Here is a 19,518-nt window from a genome sequence, read left to right as displayed (position 1 = left end):
CAAATACCAGAAAAGATCAACAGAATAGTTATGCATTATTATGATAGGATGACTGAAAACAATATACAGTAAAGAGTAAGTTTAGCATACTGATAAACTGTTAGTGTGATACAGTAATCATTAAACTAGACTGAAATATAAAAGAACTAATGTTTTGGTATTCTTGGTTAAAATCCTTCCCTTTATTATCCTTTGGTGTTTGGACTTTCAGTTTCATAGATTTCTATGTTTTGCTTGCCACCATCAGTGTGTGTGTGTGTGTGAATGCGTGGATGTAGTGTGAAGTGCTTTGGGCTGTACAAGTACAGGCTATTTACTATATACAATCAGCCTCAAGTCTTCTGTAGTTACTACCAGGGTTTCTTCCAGTATTGCTCTGTGTTCAATTCCATCCAGCATCCCCACAGCATGACGCTGCCATTACTATTTCCCCAGGTATTGTAGTTTAAGAGGCTTGAATACAAATGCCCCTTAAACACTATGCCAAGCACATCTATTTTGTCACCAAGCTCACATTTTTAGTCTTGTATTTGTAAAAAAAAGGAAAACAGACAGAACACTTGTGTGATTTTCTTCTATTTTGCCTATAATAGCAGCCTCAGGTGCAGCTGCACTGTCCAGCAGCTAAACACAATCAGTGTGTGAAGGCGTGTGTGAATGTGCGAATGACTGAATTTAGTGTGAAGTGCTTTGGATTTGATAAAGCACTATACAAGTACGTGCCCCAAATGTTTACCATCTTCAGAGTGAATCTTTGCAATGTAAAATGGCTGCTGAGAATATGACTACAAAGAAATAGACAATAAAAAGGAAAACGTCACATCACAGCACAGCACAAACACAAAGGTCCACAACTTTTTATAGAAGATCCATATTTTTATTGATACTTTTTTTAAATTTTTGCTATAACATCCCAAAGTTTCTCTGATTTGGAACAGAGGAGTACAACAGAAAGTTGTTTTTGTTTGTGGGTTTTGTTTGTTTTGATCTTACCAAATTCACAGAGAAAAATAATTCTTGTTTCTTTCCACACATTGTACAAGTTATCATGTGTTTGGAACAGTCGCGTCTCCAACAAGACGCTTCAGCTGATGACTGACAGCCTTCTACTTCAGTCGGACATCAACACAGACGCACCAAGACATGAGAACAAGCGCTGACAATCTGGGCTTCACAGCAGCTGCTGGTAAAAGCTTCTTTGAAGAAGTGCAGAGATGAATACTGCTGTCTGAAAGGAGCCAAAGAATAAGGAAAGATCACAAATTTCTGTATAAATACAGAGAAACATGCAAAACATTTTCAAAATAGTTTGAAATTAGAATTTTTGAGTGCCTCTTCTAATAAACCTGCTCTTATTGTGTCACATCAGGAGATGTTCAGCAACATCTCTGGATGCATCAGTGACGTGGTGCGAAGAGGGTGGGGTGGGGGTGCAGCAGCAGCTTTTGGGGCCGAGTTGTAAAGCCTTGTCCCCAGCTCCTACAGCCTTTATGTGGCCCAGACAATAGGCAGACCTCCCAGCAATGCAGCTGTGCCTGGCCCTCCATGAAGCACCATTCAATCCATACACTGTAAAACACTGCTGTGGTCAAATTGAGTCATCCAGTGTTTGTATCTGTGCTGGAAAATGATCATGTTTGTTTTGTCCAACTCTGGTAAAAAGCAGCTGGTGAACAGTTCTAGAAAAAGTAAGTGGAAAATTTGCATCCAAATAAATGATACAAACAACAAATGATAATTGTGTAAATTGATCAACTTTGCAACCAAAACTTGTAATCTGATTTATTATTTACAAGGACAAAAAAAAAATCTAATTTATAGATTTGAAATTGAGTTAAAATCAGCAGTTTGCTATATTACAGAAAATCAGCTGAGTATTTTCCACATTTGCAAAGGAATCACTAAGGAGCTTCTTAAGAAATGCTTAGATTTAAACTTTTTAAACTAATATCAATAATGAACTGAACTAAACAGCATTGTTTAGTTCAGTTCATTATTGAAATTAGACAAATGAGTATGAGTGTAAACATGAATGTGATGTGCTCTGTCCTCATGATAAATGATGAGAAGATCTTTTCAACTGAGAAACACGATTACTGGACTTTACTAAGTATCAGACTCTGGGCGTTGTGTGGCGCAGTGGTTAGAGCCTACAGAACCTGACTCGGCCATCCCAAGTTCAAGTCCTGCCCTGGGCTCCTTTGCCATATGTTTTTGCCCTATTCCTGTTAAATCACTGTTGAATAAAGGCAACTAGTGCCAAAAAATTCTTACAAAATTCTTTCCGCAATGCAAAATTTCAGACTCAAGCAGGAATGAACTGTAGCTTAATCCACTACTTTAGAAACATGATGCTTAATTCTGCTAACATATTGCCCTCCAATATTTTATGATGAACCAAGAAGTTACTGTGTGACTTGATGAGGCGGAGTAACAGGAACCATAGGAGGAGTGTGCCCTTTTCTTTGGTTTCCATTTTCTTGGGACAGTGATTGATTGAGAGGCAGTGCTTTCTTTTTCTTTCCCATAATTAGTTACCATGGTGACAAACACCAGCAAGAAGTGAATCAGTTTTGTGATACTGAAAATCCTGTACTAAACTTGAAGCTTCCTCAAGAAACAAAAAAAAACAGTAGCTGCTTGGCAGCAACGGCCCGGTGTCCTACGGTACTTATCACTTTATTAAGAGCATTTCATCAATACTGTGTTCTTATTGAGTCAATTAAGTTTCACACTTCGGTACAAATAGAAGAGATATCAAGAATTATCCAGGCATCTGAAAAAGTGACCTACATTTCCATCAAATGTAGATAAATAAATAAAAAAAAAATATATATTTAAAATAATACAAATATTCAGATTTTCCAAAAGTATGTTTTACAGTGTAGCCACCTCGGCTCATGTACTTGGGAAAGTTCACTGTGATTCAATTGTCACTCATGAGTGGCCAAAAGCTCAGTGAAAGGCATTGTGCTGACTGAGTGGTGAGCATTTCTGAGGCCCAGGCGGGCGGGGAAGAAAAGCTTTTGTTTGGGGCTTCCAACTCCACCGGCCCCCTTTTGGGCTCTCTGGAAATGGGGCCACAGTAAACAAACAATACGTTCTAATGAATGGATAATGATGAACACGTTTACTGGGTGAAAAAATTAGCAGCAGATTTACTCAGCAAACAGAAAGATACTCAGGAAAAAAAAGCTGAAACTATTCTTCTCAAGCACCTGAATAAAGAGGGCATCAATATGAGCTCAGTAAATACGTCTCACTTGTGTTTTTCTCCCATTCATTATAATAAAATCTAAAAAAAATTTTCAACATCTTTCAAAATCTAACGCACAGAAGAAAACTCTGATTACGGCCACAATCAAGCCTCTCTTTTCATAGATTTAATTGAAAAGATTCTGTCTAGTTTAACTCAATATGTAGTCTTTAACAGGAAAGACTACATATTGACACATTTTGCTTTTTTAAAATGAACATTTTCTCTTCCCTGCAATAGTCTGGCAACCCTAACTTACCCTTGGTGTCAGACATTCTGTTTGTTGTCGGTGTACCCATGCATTTTGCTTTGTACTGTTCCAGAAGGAGGAATTAAAACATCAGGCAGGAATAAGCATAGGGTGGACTCTTCAGACTGGGCGGCTTGGATCTCATTGTTCCAAACTGTGCACACTGGGAGTTTAAAGCTTTACGGCACAGCAGAAGACAGGCAGGGAACAACAGGCTGTGCACAAATCTCCTTCCTCACTTCACAGGGGCCTCTGCCTTCTATTCCCATGTCAGAGAAGCATAGAGCTCAGGTTGGGGGTGTTGGGGGGAACACAGCCTATCAAACTTACTTAACTCAGGAGAGCTCCTCTCAGATAGGTAGGAGGTAATATTCTCTATGGGACCATTAAACATAAGCACCATGGAGAGTACTTGTTCCAAGACCGGAGGACTGGAGGACTAACTCTGCTTTTTAAAATTTCCTTTCCTATGATTCTTCACAAGTAATCATCCAAGATATTATAAAACAGCATGATACAAGAATGAGTTTGACATTTTATGTTTGATCTTCTTTATGAGCTCCAAAGCTTTCAAGGACAACTTTACATGTGTACGATTATAAGTCTCTTAACTGGTTTCAGACCAAAATGTGAAACAGAACTTTACTGTTAGTGTTCATTCCATTTGCTTTGTAGTAATTTTAGTGTTCAGTGAACTCCTTGTAATGTTAAATAAAACATTTTCAGATGACTTGAGTTTTGTGACATGGTGAATTATGGTGATGGACGTAGGCATCAGACAATGGTCAGCAGCAATTCTCAGGTAAGCCATGACATTTAAATGTACATATTATGATCCAATCACTCAAACTTCCACCATATAAACAGAGTCAAACTGAGGACCATGGAAGGACCACGCCCCACATGTTTACAATGCTCTTTGTGACAGCCTGAGTGCGCCACAGTCAACTGACTGTCTTACATAAAAAAGGCTTTCTGTTATGCAAAGTTGTTAGTTCAACTAACAATTTTTTAAAATCTTTTTTATTTATCATGATTTTATCATGTTGAATCTGTGTGAATTTCAATCTCAGGTTCTTGTTCTCAGCTGATAGGACTGGTGCTTTGTTGGGTTTTCTGCTGTCTCCTTCAAAGGGTATGGATGAAACATATTATTCTGTATCCCTTGATTACAATCAAGATTACTTGACTATTTTGAGCTATTGTTGCATTTCAATGATTTCAGACTAATCTGCCTTTACATCAATCATTCATTTTTGTCCACACAACTGCTCTTTCTCTTTCTCTCTGTAAAATCTGACTAAATGGTCGTGTCTTCAGTGTTACACCCTAAAATGACATCCCATCTGATTCACCATTAGTTGTAAGCAGCTGATCTGTTGTATCTACTAAAATGGCCAACAGACTTTAATCAATCGATCTGGTTTATTTGTATGACACTTTTCAGCAACAATGCAGTTCAAAGTACAATGTGCTTTACATCATAAAACATCATGAAGACATCACATAGTCAACAGTTATGAAAACCAGTAACAGACATTGCATTTGTTAAGCGACAAATCATCGTTAAAATCATCAACATGCATCAAACATGTTGATCAATGTTAAATTTATTATAACACTAAAGCAACTCTACACCTGTGGATTTTTAGCCTTGATTTAAAAGAATTCAGTGTTTCAGATGTTTTGCAGTTTTCTAGAAGTGTGTAAGTAAAAAGGAAGTTTGTTCACTTCAATTAAGTTCAAATACATGCTGTGAGCTCTGATTCCAGCTCCATAGCCAGAAACGTTTCATTGCAGACACCAATGATACCAGTTTGTCAGGGGCCAGAATCCAAATCCTACTTTAAATCCTACCTGAAGCTGTTGACTAAGGATAAGTGTAAATAAGGTTAGACTGTTATTCACGCTGGTAGTAATGACGTGGTTATGCCTGATTGGACAAGTGACTACATGTTTAGCAGATGCTGTCATTCAAATGCTGTGTGTCTATGTGGTGTCCTGAAAACAATGTGGGCTACTCTGATGTCTGGCAAACATTCTGGGGGATAACCGGGTCTGATCTGTCTGATCTGGACAAACAGCATCCATCACACTTTGCAGTTTCCTGAAAGCCATAAATTACACAATAAGCAGGATGAAGTGTAGACCTATTGGTAACTTTCTTGCTTTAGAATATGTTGCAATGTAAAGAAACCTGAAGGAGCAGTGTTAAGTTTATTTATGTTTCCCCTGACGATGTGGAAAATGAAAGGTAGTTTTTTTAAATACTAACTCACTTGATGTGACACTGCTTGAACACCAGGTGGTGCTAAATATTTTAAGCAACTCTTGTGAAAAAAATCGTTGAAAATCAGGCTTGTGTGGTTCAATTCCAACTATTTTTTCAATCACATCCCCACATTGTTTAGACAGATGGCAAATTTGACTTTTCTAGTTCATTGCAATGAAACTTTGCTCAGCAGGCTGGGTCTAAGTTCTGCCATCCGTCACTGTTGCTAGGCATCGGTGCATTAGTTTGGTGTAGACTCACGGTAATTTCATCTACTAATTTTATGTCAGAGGACTTAACAAAAAATGGTAAAAGCACATGTGCATGTCCTCTTTTAGACGAGGGCGATAATCGCCTGTAGTGATTATGTGCATGTACTCCCCAGTGACATCTGTACCATGATGTTTCGGTAGATGTTTATGTCACACGCTGACCTTTTCATCTTTACCACCTTTAAAATATCAGACTGTAATCTTGTATATTTCTCAGTTTTGGAGATTTTTTTCTGTGTTTGCCAATCAAGACAGGTAAGCATGCTTTCTCGGTCTCTCACCGTCTCCTTCTGTTTGGCTTCTATACAGACACACACACACATACACACACACACAGTCCTCCTGTGCTGACTTCAAAAGGTGCTTTGATCAAAAATCTGGCACTCAGCTCTCCTGGATTCCCTTTCTTGGGTGTGTAATGTCTTTTACGTCTTTTTCTTCTATCAGCTTATGAGCTCCAGATCCACAGAGCTGTGTAGGCATTATGTTTGTATTGTTGTATTTTAAGGCTTGCCATGCGCCAGCTGACCGCCGTGCATAAAGGTACAGACGATCAAAATCTTGTCACAAAGCAGAGCTACAATGGAGGCTCTGGGGTTTAATAACAGAAACTAAACTGTATTTAAAGAAGAGTAATGAATGAGGGAAAAAGAATATTGGAAATGTGCATTTCATGAAAATATTAGAAAGTAATTATTTCACAGCAGACAGTGACATGAATGTAATGCAATGGTATATGAGGGTCTGTAATACCTATATACCCCTGGGTGTAATCATGTGCATTATGTTACATGTACTTTTATTGTCCATTGAAATCCAGATCACACAAGCTGGGGAGCAGCGATGGGGTAGTGAGGATAGCTGTTGGGATATTATTCACATGAATGCACAGTATCGCAGAAACAACTTAATCTACTTGAGTTTCTCCCCAAAGGAATGAATTATGAAGGCATTTATGAGTGTCCCATATATAGCGGTGTTTATTCTCAGTTTATGGCTGACAGAAGCAAGAGCTAGGAAGTCACTTTGAAATCTGTAAAAAGCGTGTTTTATTGCACTTGTGCAGCTCACACAGTTCCAGTTGGGTCACAAATGACTCCCTGAGGACCTGCTTCCACAGCCATTCATAGATCCTTTATTTCCATAGGATATTTCTTCTCAAAAACACTGCCTGGCCTGTACAACATGTTTATAAACATGATTAATCACCTTCATAAAGATTTTTTTTTTCAACCCATGAGGAATATGTTTTAAAGCCTGGAATAGATAGGACATCTATGGAACATGGTGATATGGGATGATCTGAAGGGACTGATGCAAAATTTAAGGATGGAAATAAATATCAAAATTAAAATGATTGAACATTTTCAAAGCTGTGGTAATGATGGTGAAGGGCACCATCATTACCAGCATCTCTAAACTTACTTCTTCTGCCTTTCTTAACATAGAACTTCCAATTACATTTCAAAATAAGAGCATAATCACACTGCTTTATTAACCACCAGTAATGATTTTTCATTGTTATTTTAAGTAGAGAGGCTAAATGTTGATACCTTATGCACTATATCAAAGAAACAAAATCTGTTTTGGTTACTGAAAAATTATGACAACAAATATTAAAGGAAAAATACTAATGTTACTTAAATTGGCCTTGAAACAAAGATAGCTAACTTCTTATTTTCTTGTTAAACCTCTGTAAACATTCACTGCAGATAAGTGAATGTTGTCATTTTAAAATTGTAAGATTTCTGCAAATAACTCTCTGTCAGAGAGTTAGAGAGGGTCCTCTAACTCTCCTACCTTTTATTGTACTTTATTTGCTTACCAAATAAACAAATATCATTTTCAATTATGGAGTTTTCTGTTCTATTTTCAATAGAATAGTAATTGCTACTGAAATGTGTGCAGAGTACTGTAAGAAAGCAAACAACAGCTCTTACTAACTGAGACTCATGTCCTACTGATGACAGCAAAGAGTCTTACAAAAGAATCAGATCATTTGTGAACGTGACATCATCGTTATTACTTTTGTACTCTCTGTTTTGATAGTTTGTTCATAATTCAGAATGTGAAATCTTACAAATTACAGTTAAAATGTAATTATTGTCTAGTAAATTAAACACTTTATATATATATGATAAACAAGGCATGTCAGAAAATATTTTGTAATTTATTAAATGTGACTTTAAGTGTTAATATGAGAATTATTCAGTCAAAATGGAGTTAACATTAATACAATAACCAGGATGCAAAGTATCAAACACTTGCATAAGTCAAATTGATTGCACGCTGTGTTGTCAACTGTTGTGATTAAGGTTCTGAACATGTTGTAACTGGCTCTAGTGTTGTCTTTCTTGTGAAATGTAACCGTATTTTGGAGCGCTTCTGCCGTGACACCATCTTGGATATTTTCAAAAGCAAAATACAGAACATGTACAATACATCATCATGCAAATATGTTGAATTAAAATGTGGTCACTCATTTATTGTTTTTCTCTTTCTAGAAGACAAAAGTCTTGAGTCTGGTGCTTTGGTCTCAACTAGACCTTTTTCTGAAGGACATTTTTGTTTACAGGGACTTATTAATTTATTTAATTTGTTGTTTCTGTTGTTTTGTTTATTCATTTTGGATATTTGAAATGTCTTCCGTTTCCACTGTTAAATGTTCAATAGAATAACAAATTTAAGAGGGTGCACTTACATTGTCATGTCATTACATTAATTGAAAATGGTATCAAAACAACAACATTATCGTTTATTGTTATAGCCGTTGGAGGAATTTATCGGCCAGCAAACTTTGTTATCTAACAGGCCTACAAATACATCACACATTACTGGAACTGATAAGCAGAATTGTTAAGCTGCTTGCAAGTTACTACTTCAAGGAATTGAACCAGTGAGAACTAAACAATTAAAGGCAAAAATAACTGAAACTTGTTCAAATTGATTTGTTAAGCAGCTTTCCACATTGACTTGTACATAATGTATTTCTAAAAGAAAAAGCTTACATTAAATTGAGTTGCTGAAGGTACTGTACATCACACAGTGATACATTTTTCATTACCTGTATTCATCAGCAAAGTAGCAAAATGGCGGGCACAGTATCTGTTTCTCCACTCAGGGGAGAACTGTTTTGCTCCACAAGTCGCTCGGTTTTATATATGACTTGGATCAGTCCTACTGGGACATCGAAGCATGGAGACAGCCTTTGGAGAAAATCCTTCCTTCCTCCCTGTGATTTAAGGGAGTTGTAAGAAGATCAAAGCTTCGGTCGCGGTCCCTGTAGTCTCTGCTGTTTAGGAGTGGAGAGTCGGGGGTGCTGGGAAATGAATGACCCCAGGGAATAAGCCAAACAAGCGGACTAAGGCTCTCAAAAACACACGGTAAGGTAACTGCACATCAGTAGTTGTGCAGTCTGTCCCGCTCTGAGTGAGGGTGTGTTGTTGTCAAACAGAGCTTCATGTGGTGTGTGTGTGTGGGCGTGTGCGTGGGGTTGTGTGTGTTAGCTCCGTGTTAGCTTGGGGCAAGGTGTAGAAAGGTCGGTAAAGGTATTTGGAAGGTTTGCTTTGTTTTTTTACCTTATGTAGAAGTTGATCATTAGTTGAATTCTGAAATTCATCTTCCAGCATGTCCCCAGAGAGGAAGACTGTGAAGTTCATCTTAATGAACACCCCCACCCCAGCTCCACCCCTAATCATGCTGTACAACATTTCACAAGAATGGAGAGTAGGAGGTACGCATCATACGTGGCAGGAAGCGGTGCTCTGTTGGTTATTGATTTTGTGTTGCTTAACAATTCCACAAGTAGCTCAGAGAGCTGATCCCTCTTACCTTGATAAGTTTGTTAATACCATCTGCATGGTGGGTAACCCCTAACAGCCCCCCCTTTCCACACCGCCTCTCCCAGGGACCGCTGAAGGGGAGGACCAACCTTGCTAATTAATAATTCACCCCAGGCCAGACTGCCTCCCTAGTGGCTCCATGTGATTACAGCAAGCAGCCAGGAGTCAAGGTTAGTGGTAATGATAGAACAGCGCAATAACAATAACTAGCTCAGGATTGGCCTTCCCACTAGAGCCAAAGATGAGCAGAGAATGAAGCCTTCAGTGAAGCACACAGAAGAGGAATGTGAATCTGGAGGTGTGTGTGTAAGGGTGTGTGCGGGATGGGGGGCTGGGCTTAGGAGTGCTTCATAAGGCCCTTCGCAGGGTTTTTCTAAGTAGACCCTCTTAGAAGTTTGGTGTAAAATTAATGCAGAGGTCTTCGAGAGTAAATATTGAATAAGTGCAGCTCAATGGAGCTGAAAATCAAAAGCACCTCCTCGGGAGCTTTTGGCCTCAGACAGCCATGTGCTGGTTAGCTGGCCTCTGCATTAGCATTATTTTAACAGAGGAGATGGAAGGTATGTCAAGAGAGCAGCAGAGGAGGTGATGTGGTGCATCGGGGTGTTGGGGGTGGGGGGTAGAGGAGGGAGACATGCAGCGAACACTGAGAGAGCAGAGAGCAAAGTTTTCCAGACTTCAGGCTGGGGTCCTTCCTATCTACCAGGTCCTCACTCTCTCATACAAGAAAAGCAGAAGGAGGAGAAGGAGTGAGGGGGTTGGTTGATTACTGGAGGCCAGCAGCCATCAGGAGTGCCAAGGCCCCAGGCACTGACAAGCAAACTCTCTGAGTAGAGCCTTGACTCTGTACTATAACACAGCCTACACTCTAGATGGGAGACCTGACCCAAGACAGATATTTGGCAGAGATCTGGATATAAAGGAAGAGAGCTTGGCCAACTTTTAACCCTGGACATGAAGAGTTGGATACTAGGCTGTTAAAGATCTCAAAGAGTGCGTTGTTCGTACTAACATTTCACTGCATCTGTCAGGATTGATTAAAATACAAGTAGGAGAGCACTTATGTCTCGGAGGCAAGTTCCGCCTCCTAATAATCATTATTGGTTTAAAATTTTATGCCTCTCTAAAATGTTTTCACATTCACTGCACAATAGAATGGAGATTCAGAAATTGTTCTGTTCTTTGTTTGCAGTTGTTATTTTTCAACTAGTATTCAGCAGTCTACTCTTTCCAGAGTTGGGGATCAGGCCTCAGTCTGAGGAGAATCATATTCCGACTTTACAATGCTGAATTTGAACTAGAAGTTCAAATGAGACAGATATCAATTTATTGAACACAGGAGGGCCAGAACAGCAAAGTAAACAAATCAACTCAGACAGTCCTGGGATTCCTATTTGCATAAATTCATCTAGAAATGTTGCTTTGTATTTTATTCAGTATATTCCTTCAATATACATTGTGTTATGTTTTTTCCTTTTTACACAAAGTCAAATTAGAATAAATATACAACAATGAAATTATATATAGTTTACAAAACTTGACAAATCTCCAGGACTGTGCAATATTTTTCTTACAATTAATGCAGTCAATCATCATCTTGATATATTACTTAGACTATATACTGTATGTAGTCTAACCAATATATATGCTTAGACTACATATATATATACATATACATAAATATGCAATATATACAGTACATATATATGTATATATTGCTTAGACTGCATTTGTCAAAGGTCTGTGGACCAACATGAGAAGCATCAGTTTATTTATTAAGAGTCATATTAATCATATTAGATAATGATTTCTTATCACACACAAATCCACCTTCTTATCTGAAGGTATTGGGTTGTGGTGGTTTTGGTCTAAAACTCACAATAAGTGAATTTAAATTAGAAATTAAAGTTTTAAATTGGTCACAAAAGAATCAACAATTAAACTATTAGTAATCACACTAATTATTAATTAACTAACAGGGCATAAACAAACTTGTTACCTAACAACCTAGAAGATATTCTTAAAGAGTTAGAAAAGTAACATTCAGTTTTTCTTTGGAAGACAAATAAACTCACGGCTTACACTAATAACTTAAAGTGTTAAATAGCTTCCCAGAGAAAGTTTGGAAAAATTCATAAAAGTGGCCCTGATAATAGAAACAATTAGAACTGTAAACAATCTGCTAAACTGATTCGAGACTCTTCTAGTTAATCAAAACAATGCATCCAAACTATAAACCAGTGGGAAAACATGTTTGTTGACTCGATTAGGAAAGGTTCTTGGTTCTGTTTTCCAACTGGTCAGAAGTACATCTTTATGTCCATCTATCCATCCCCAGCTATCCATCATCACTCCATTCCACATGACTCACTGAGTCAGCTCTAATAAACACATGTTTTGACTATATCCACATTAGATGGTCATCAGAAAAAAAATAAGTTTCTACTACTTTTTAAAGTAGTATTCAGAAAGTGTTCTCAAAATACTAAAGATAATAACTGGCAGGAAGCAGACATCAAGGTCTGAGCTGAAATGTTCCTACGAGGGAAAGGGACAAGACAACATTCTTTTGAGAGTTTTACGTAAATATGAAACATTTCATCATGAATTCATTGTCATTCCATTTGGCAACCTCAAAACCACAGCATGTGAAATTAAAGAATTTAGTCCTGTCTAATGTAATACAAGGGTTTTTCCAGGGAGCTGGGTCAAACTTGTTAAGTGTTTACATCTCTGTAAGAAAAACAATGTTCAAGGTCAGTTATGTGCTTCTTGCTTTACATATTCTATACATTAAAACTGCTTATCTTTTAGTTGATGTTAAGACACTGAATTTTGTTTGTGCAATACATTTTAAATTGACATAAAATAAAAGCTGGAAAAATTGTTGCTCTGTGTGCATAAATCTGTTTAGTATGAGTTTAACTCTGAAATTGCTTATGAAAAGTATAGAATTTTGTTTTTGTTTCAGCTTTTATGTAGTTTTTGGGAAGTTTGTTCCAGATTTGTGATGTATAGAAACTGAATGTGACTTCTCCATGTTTGGTTCTGGTGTATTTGACCCCGGATACAAGTGACTGAATTGAGCTTCCTCTGTTGGATGTCCCGGCTCAGCCTTAGAGATACAGCGAGGAGTCGTGTCATCCAGGGGTAGATCTAAGTACAGTAGTTGTTCCTTTACATTGACACAAGGCTTTCATTGACACTTGTACCAGCAAAGTCCTGTTCTGGTCAGGAATCCAAACTTATGGTGCATTAAGAGGGAAAGTGTTGCCTATAAGGGAATTGTCTGGGTTTTCCTCCTTGACTGGTTACTCCAGCCTCAGATAAGGATAGAATAATAGACAGATTAACTCATTAACTAATGAAATATTTTATGTTTTTATTTCACTCTTGCCTTTTGTCTTTAGTGTTAATTTTCATTTGAACCAACTTTATTCAAGTTGGTTCAAATGGCTTGAACACAGGCTTGCTGTGTGTGTCCCATTAGCCGTCACAGGAAGTACACCTATCATGTCTCTACATCATTTCTCTTAAGAGGAAAGCATGTCAAGCAAATCATTTCAATTATCTGAGACTGTGTGGATTTGCACTATAAAGGGCAGCATGTACAGCGAACCCAAGAGTTTCATCAACATAGAGGGTGGTCCATAACTGGTGCTGGTCGTTTAACTTGCACTCTGCAGCAGCCATGTTTTAATCTACCAATGAAGGGTAGTTCCCTTTAAACAGATGAAAGACAAGATATGCAAGGGTGTTTAAATTTTTATGTCAGACTTATAGACTTAGGCCTTTTCTTTCATGTATTAATAAGCCGAGTGAACATCTGAGCCGAGAGATTATGGACTGAAATCAGCCTAAATATGAATAAGTCAGCTACGGTTAACATGATTTGGATCTCTGCTTTTCATCTTCATAAGTGTTAGAGCAGAAAAAGATTATTGGGCATGGGTGGTAACAACCTGTTTTTTTTTTCTTCGTTTTTAAAACTCTCCCTGACTCCTACTGCTGCCCAGGCACTTAGATGTTTTCTTTTTTTATTCTGCAGTAATCTTGTTGATTAGTCCAGCAGGGGGTTTCAGCAAGAAAGTTCAGAACACTAGTCATCAGAGTGGAACATGTCCAAACTGCGTTTCTATAGTCCTTCTTTACTCAGGGAAAACCTTTTGCTGAATATGCTGTTGTTTTCAGTTACTCTCTGTCTTCGGCAGTCATGCTGGGAACTGCATGGCAGCACCTGCTTTTTGCTGCAACTTGCCACAGGGAACTGACCAGTCCAAAGCACTGAGCACAGTAATTACTATAGATAATTAGTGTAAACCTCAGCTGCATTAAAGTGAAAGTTCTCAATCCAATTAGATATACGAAAGTTTCTTCTAGCCCAGGCTAATGCTGAGGGTGTGGGGGGAGAAGCATCTGCCCCTTCCCTCCTTGATGCCCCAAGTGCCCTGTTTTTCAGATCTTGTGTAGGGGTGCGCGGGGGTGTGTGGGGATGTGTGTGTGTGTATTCAATACATTGTAATGACCATTTTCATAATACATACTACACTGTGGGTACCAACTGCTCCTTATGTGGCTGTCAGCCCAGTCACAATAACAAAAAATTTTGTTTTTGGGTCAGGTATAAGGTGGGAATTGAGACTAAGTTAGGTTTAGAGTTAAGTGTGTACTAGTAATGGTTTAAGGAATGGGCAAGGGTTAGACTAAGAGGCATGAAAAATAAATGGAAGTCAAAATAAAGTAGTTGTGTGTGTGTGTTTCCCTACAAATATAACATTGTCAGAACCCGTTGGTCCTTATGGGGTCCAAAGTTTATCGTTAGTAGTATACTGCTAATATTAGGTTTATTGGGTAAAGGTCAGGTTTAGGCCCAAAAAATGAATATTGAATGATTGGAAATCAATGCAAATTGTATGTCAAGATAGGACTATCTTGACTCCATACATACTGTGTATGGAGAGTTAGAGGTTTAGGGTTATGCTAACCCTCTGACGCGTGACTTATTGACTATACAGTCTTCCGTGAGTGGGTCTTTGTTGACCCGGGTTACAATCAATGTGTTTTTATGCTACTTTTGTCATTTTAATTCAAAATAATGTTTTGTATAATACTTCCCACTGTGTTTTATTTCACACAAGAATTTTTTCATGTTTGAAACATTGTCATTTTTTACTTTTTAAAATTTTTTTAAACAATTTGCAGAACATTTTTAAAATGAAATGATAGCAACAGCAATTTTACAACAGCAAAGATGAAATGTCAATAATGCATAATGTCAACATCCATTATGTGTGTGTGGGCATGGGGGGTGCGAAAGAGCACATCTCTTGAAAGCTAGCAAGAGCTATGTTAGCTAGCTAACCAAGCTAGCTAACATTACTGTCTGTATTCTATTATGCTATGTGTGTCATGCATGTGAGGGTATGTCCGTCCGTCCGTCCGTCCATCTTCTTCCACTTATCCGGGGTCGGGTCACGGGGGTAGCAGTCTAAGTAGGGAGGTCCAGACTTTCCCCAGCCACTTGTTCCTGAGGCGTTCCCAGGCCAGCCGAGAAACATAGTCCCTCCAGCGTGTCCTGGGTCTTCCCCGGGGCCTCTGCCCGGAACACCTCACCAGGGAGGCATCCAGGAGGCATCCTGACCAGATGCCTGAGCCACCTCAACTGGCTCCTCTCGACATGGAGGAGCAAGCGGCTCCACTCTGAGTCCCTCCTGGATATCTGACCTTCTTACCCTATCTCTAAGGGAGAGCCCAGACATTCTATGGGGAAAACTAATTTCAGCTGCTTGTATCTGTGACCTCGTTCTTTCGGACATTTCCCAAACCTAATCACCACAGATGAGTATAAGAACTTAGACAAACCAGCAAATGAAGAGCTTCGCTTTTTGTCTCAACTCTCTCTTCACCAATACAGACTGGTACAGCACCCGCTTCACTACAGACGTTACGCCAATCCGCCTGTCGATCTCCTGCTGCAATTTTCCGTCATTTCTGAACAAGATCCTGAGATACTTGAACTCCTCCACTTGGGGCAGGACATTCTCCCCGACCTGGAGAAGCACTCTATTCTTTTCCAGCTCATTTATTTATGCATTTATTTATATAGATATTAATTTTTATTTTATTTATAGAGATGATAAAAGAAAGAACCTTGAACACATTGATCAACAGGTTTTGCATGTCATTCAACACTCTCTCTCTCTTGATTTTCTTATCCAGGGTGTGAGACACACACAGACACGCACACACAAATAATACACATGCACAATAAAGTATAGGTGGTAATATTAGCTAGTTGGTTAGATAACTAGTGTTGGCTAACTTCACAGAAGGCTAATATGTTGATTTTTGACAATAACACTGTCACAGTACTCCTGATTGACACACACACACGCACACATTTGTGAGGTAAAAATTAAGATAATAATTATATGTGAGAGTTCTTGCTGTGTAGAATATTATTATTCAGGGGTAGCACTTAGGACTCAGTGTGTATGGTTCACAAAAAAATGTTTTCCTGACTGTCACAGTTGGTAAGAAACAAAGATTCCCATTAAATTCCATCAGAAATGAATGCGGGTCAGTTTTGACCCACTTATGATAAGAATGGGGTAGTAATATAAAACATGCTATTTCTTAAAATGTATAAAAGGTCAATTAAAAATTTGAATTGCATGATATCAGTAACATATTTTTTGAGGAATACCTGGAATATGAAGTGATGAAAACTTTTCATTACAAAGATATTGCAAAAAGATGACCTCACCGGGTCAAAAAGGACCCACTTATGCATCAGAAGGTTAAAACCGAATGAGCTATTCTAGAGATGCTCAACTCCTCTTCCATATATCTAAGCTAAGTGTGTACAATATTTTGAAACTTTTAAAAATGTAAAACATCACATTTACCAAAAACAGTTTGACCTAAACATTACAAACAAATTATTTTAGGAGACAAGACACTTTCGCTCCACTTAACGTTGCCTGATGATGACAGCTAATGCACTAATACATATTTTATTTAATTGGCAAGGAACTAATATTGCTGACTGACTGATAGGTGGTTTAAAGTTGTGTGTATGTGTGCGGCATTGACACATTGCTCCCAACAGTGCCTGGAGGACACAGGCTCACCCAACTGGCCCTACCAGGTCTCTTACTGAGGCTTCTGCTTGTGGCAATCAGCATAGGTGGAGCTTTCATGGGACACAATGAGATCTGCAGAGCCCCTGTGGTTTTAAATAGAGGGAGTGCCCCCGGCTCAATTACTGTCTCACGGAAAGTGGAGGAGCCATAATTGAGTATGACACAAGCAAGCTGTGTGCACTTGACAGAGGCAGAACCTCTTGCTGTTAAAGCGCAGCTCTGACAGCGATCTACTGCAACGTGCACCTACCAACAACAGAGTGCCGCCAAATTGTTGGAGACACCATTAAAGCTGCACTAACAAGGAAAACACTCCTGTCTTATCAACCTGAGACAATGAGTAAAATACCAGCAGAGACATGAGGCATCAGTACCCCCAAAGCTTTGCTATGTTTTAGCTCCAACAGCAGATTCATTGCTTGAGATTTTATCGCTGACAACAAAAAGCTCACTTTGTGCATCTTACCCATATCACCTGATGGGATTTCATTCTAACAAAGTCAAAATGGGTTTATAATTGAACTTATTGAAACAAAAACAATGCCATAATCCTAAAGTTTTATGTGAAAAATTAGGTGCGCCATTTCTGTTTCTATACAAATAGGAGAAAATGTAGCGATACTGTAATGAATAACACTGGGTTTTATTCACCTGGACTCATGTAGTCACGTTAACTGAACACTACCGAACATAACTTAATATGTTAAAGAAACTTCAGCTTAAAATTGTGAGAGATAAGCTAGAAATAATACATTCTTAAAACTTAAGAAAATGAGTTGCAGCTGTGATGCACAAAACATGCATGTTGTCACACATGCGTGTTTGTGGCGTCATGGTCACATGGGACACTCTTCAAAACATTTTCTGAACATTTCATCACCTCCTTGTTTCTCAGCAGAGCTCTCATCTTTCACTTTTTAGGATTTTTTTTCTTCTGCAAAGAGTTTGACATAACCAGGTTGGTATTTTACTTATTTCCTAATGTCTTTTAATTCCACAGTTCCAGCTACAATTAATCAAATTTTAGGGGAACCAGCTGGTTAGGAACCCCCCGACTTTACTGACTTGAATAAAATGATTCCCATAAAACTTTGTATGACTGCCTTACATTTTATTTGTTTCTCATCTAGACTCACTAATATAATTTATAATAAAAAATTAACATTTAAAGTTGTAAAAACTTCAGAGTAAAATATTTACATTAACAAGTTGCCTTGAGTTAAAAAGTTACAAAAAGGTAACATTTTATCTTAAAGGGATCCACGATTAGTTATAAAAATAGACCTTATTTGGAAAATATTTATTTTAGATGTGAAAACAATACAGTAATAATACTGTAGGTTAATTAGTTTTTATCAATTTTAATAAAGTATTGTCACAGGAATGTCGCCATGTTGTTTACGCTGCAATGCATTCTGGGTAAATGACATGTAATGGTCCAACTGCCTGGCTCCTCCAGCCAAAACAGTGATGAGTAACGTTATTAAACCTTTTTAATTTAAATCGGAGCGCGTTGAAATCGATCGGAACATAGAAATCACAAGAGGTGATGAAGGTGAGGATGACCAAACAGAGGAAGAGGACAGAGTTGGCCGGAGTAATGATGATGAGAAGATGAGGACAGAGATGGTCATAGGAGCTGCCTTCAGCTTTATAAATGAAACAATGAATGACACTACCTCTGGTCGGACTGTGTGATCTGGTAAGTACTACTATATGTTCGGTTCGGCAACAGCTGTTTAGGGTCTGAACTTATTCTGGTGTTGGTAGTGGTTTCACATTCAGTACCGGTGCTCTAGCTCAATTAGCATTTCCAGTAGTAATAGCTCCACTAGCGCTGCTTGTCTTTACCAACGTGAAGTTAGTTTAAAATTGGATATTGGATATTTGCGCTCCGCAGAATAAGCTGGGTTTAGCTCAAGGTTGACCCGATTTGTCAACGCTAAATTCGTCCAGCCGTTCACTACCGCTCCCTCCCTCAGAGGTTCACTTAGGGACCGTCAACAAATTTCTGAACCAAATACTCAATGACAAACAAATGTGAATAGATGTCCTTACTCGTGACCAACTGACACAATATTAAAACTATTTAAAATATTGAATATGACTTTAAAATTCAATAGATAATGGTGTGACTCATGTAAAAGTATGAATTACCACTTTTTTGTTTGAAATTTGTTGAAGGTCCTTAAGTGAAACTCCGAGCGTTTGAGGTGGGAGTGGCAGTGAACTGCTGGGCGAAATTAGCTTTCATAAATCGGATCAACCTTGAGCTAGACCCCAACATCCAACTTGAAACTAACTTCACTTTTCTCCCAGCATCTGTAGCACTGTGTCCGGTTCGGCAACAGCTGCTGTTTAGAGTGTGGTGGTATCAGCGACACCCAATTTTGTTAGCACCGACACCGGATCTCCATGGGTCTGGTCGGATCGGGGATGTCAGTACCGCAGGCGGTATACGTAGCTCCTGTTAGCATCTCA

At 38.4% G+C, this 19,518-nt stretch overlaps 1 long non-coding RNA gene across 1 annotated transcript; it reads left to right on the top strand.

Annotated features, from left to right (window-relative positions):
* The first annotated feature begins 243 nt into the window (after positions 1-243).
* Positions 244-16,492, top strand: LOC116729813 (uncharacterized). Its single transcript, XR_004341210.1, has 3 exons — positions 244-254; positions 12,469-12,474; positions 16,382-16,492. It is a non-coding gene; the product is annotated as an uncharacterized LOC116729813 (long non-coding RNA).
* Positions 16,493-19,518: the final 3,026 nt, after the last annotated feature.

This window comes from Xiphophorus hellerii, chromosome 12 (assembly GCF_003331165.1).
Source record: "Xiphophorus hellerii strain 12219 chromosome 12, Xiphophorus_hellerii-4.1, whole genome shotgun sequence".
NCBI lineage: Eukaryota > Metazoa > Chordata > Actinopteri > Cyprinodontiformes > Poeciliidae > Xiphophorus > Xiphophorus hellerii.
This window is presented reverse-complemented; position numbering and strand designations above follow the sequence as displayed.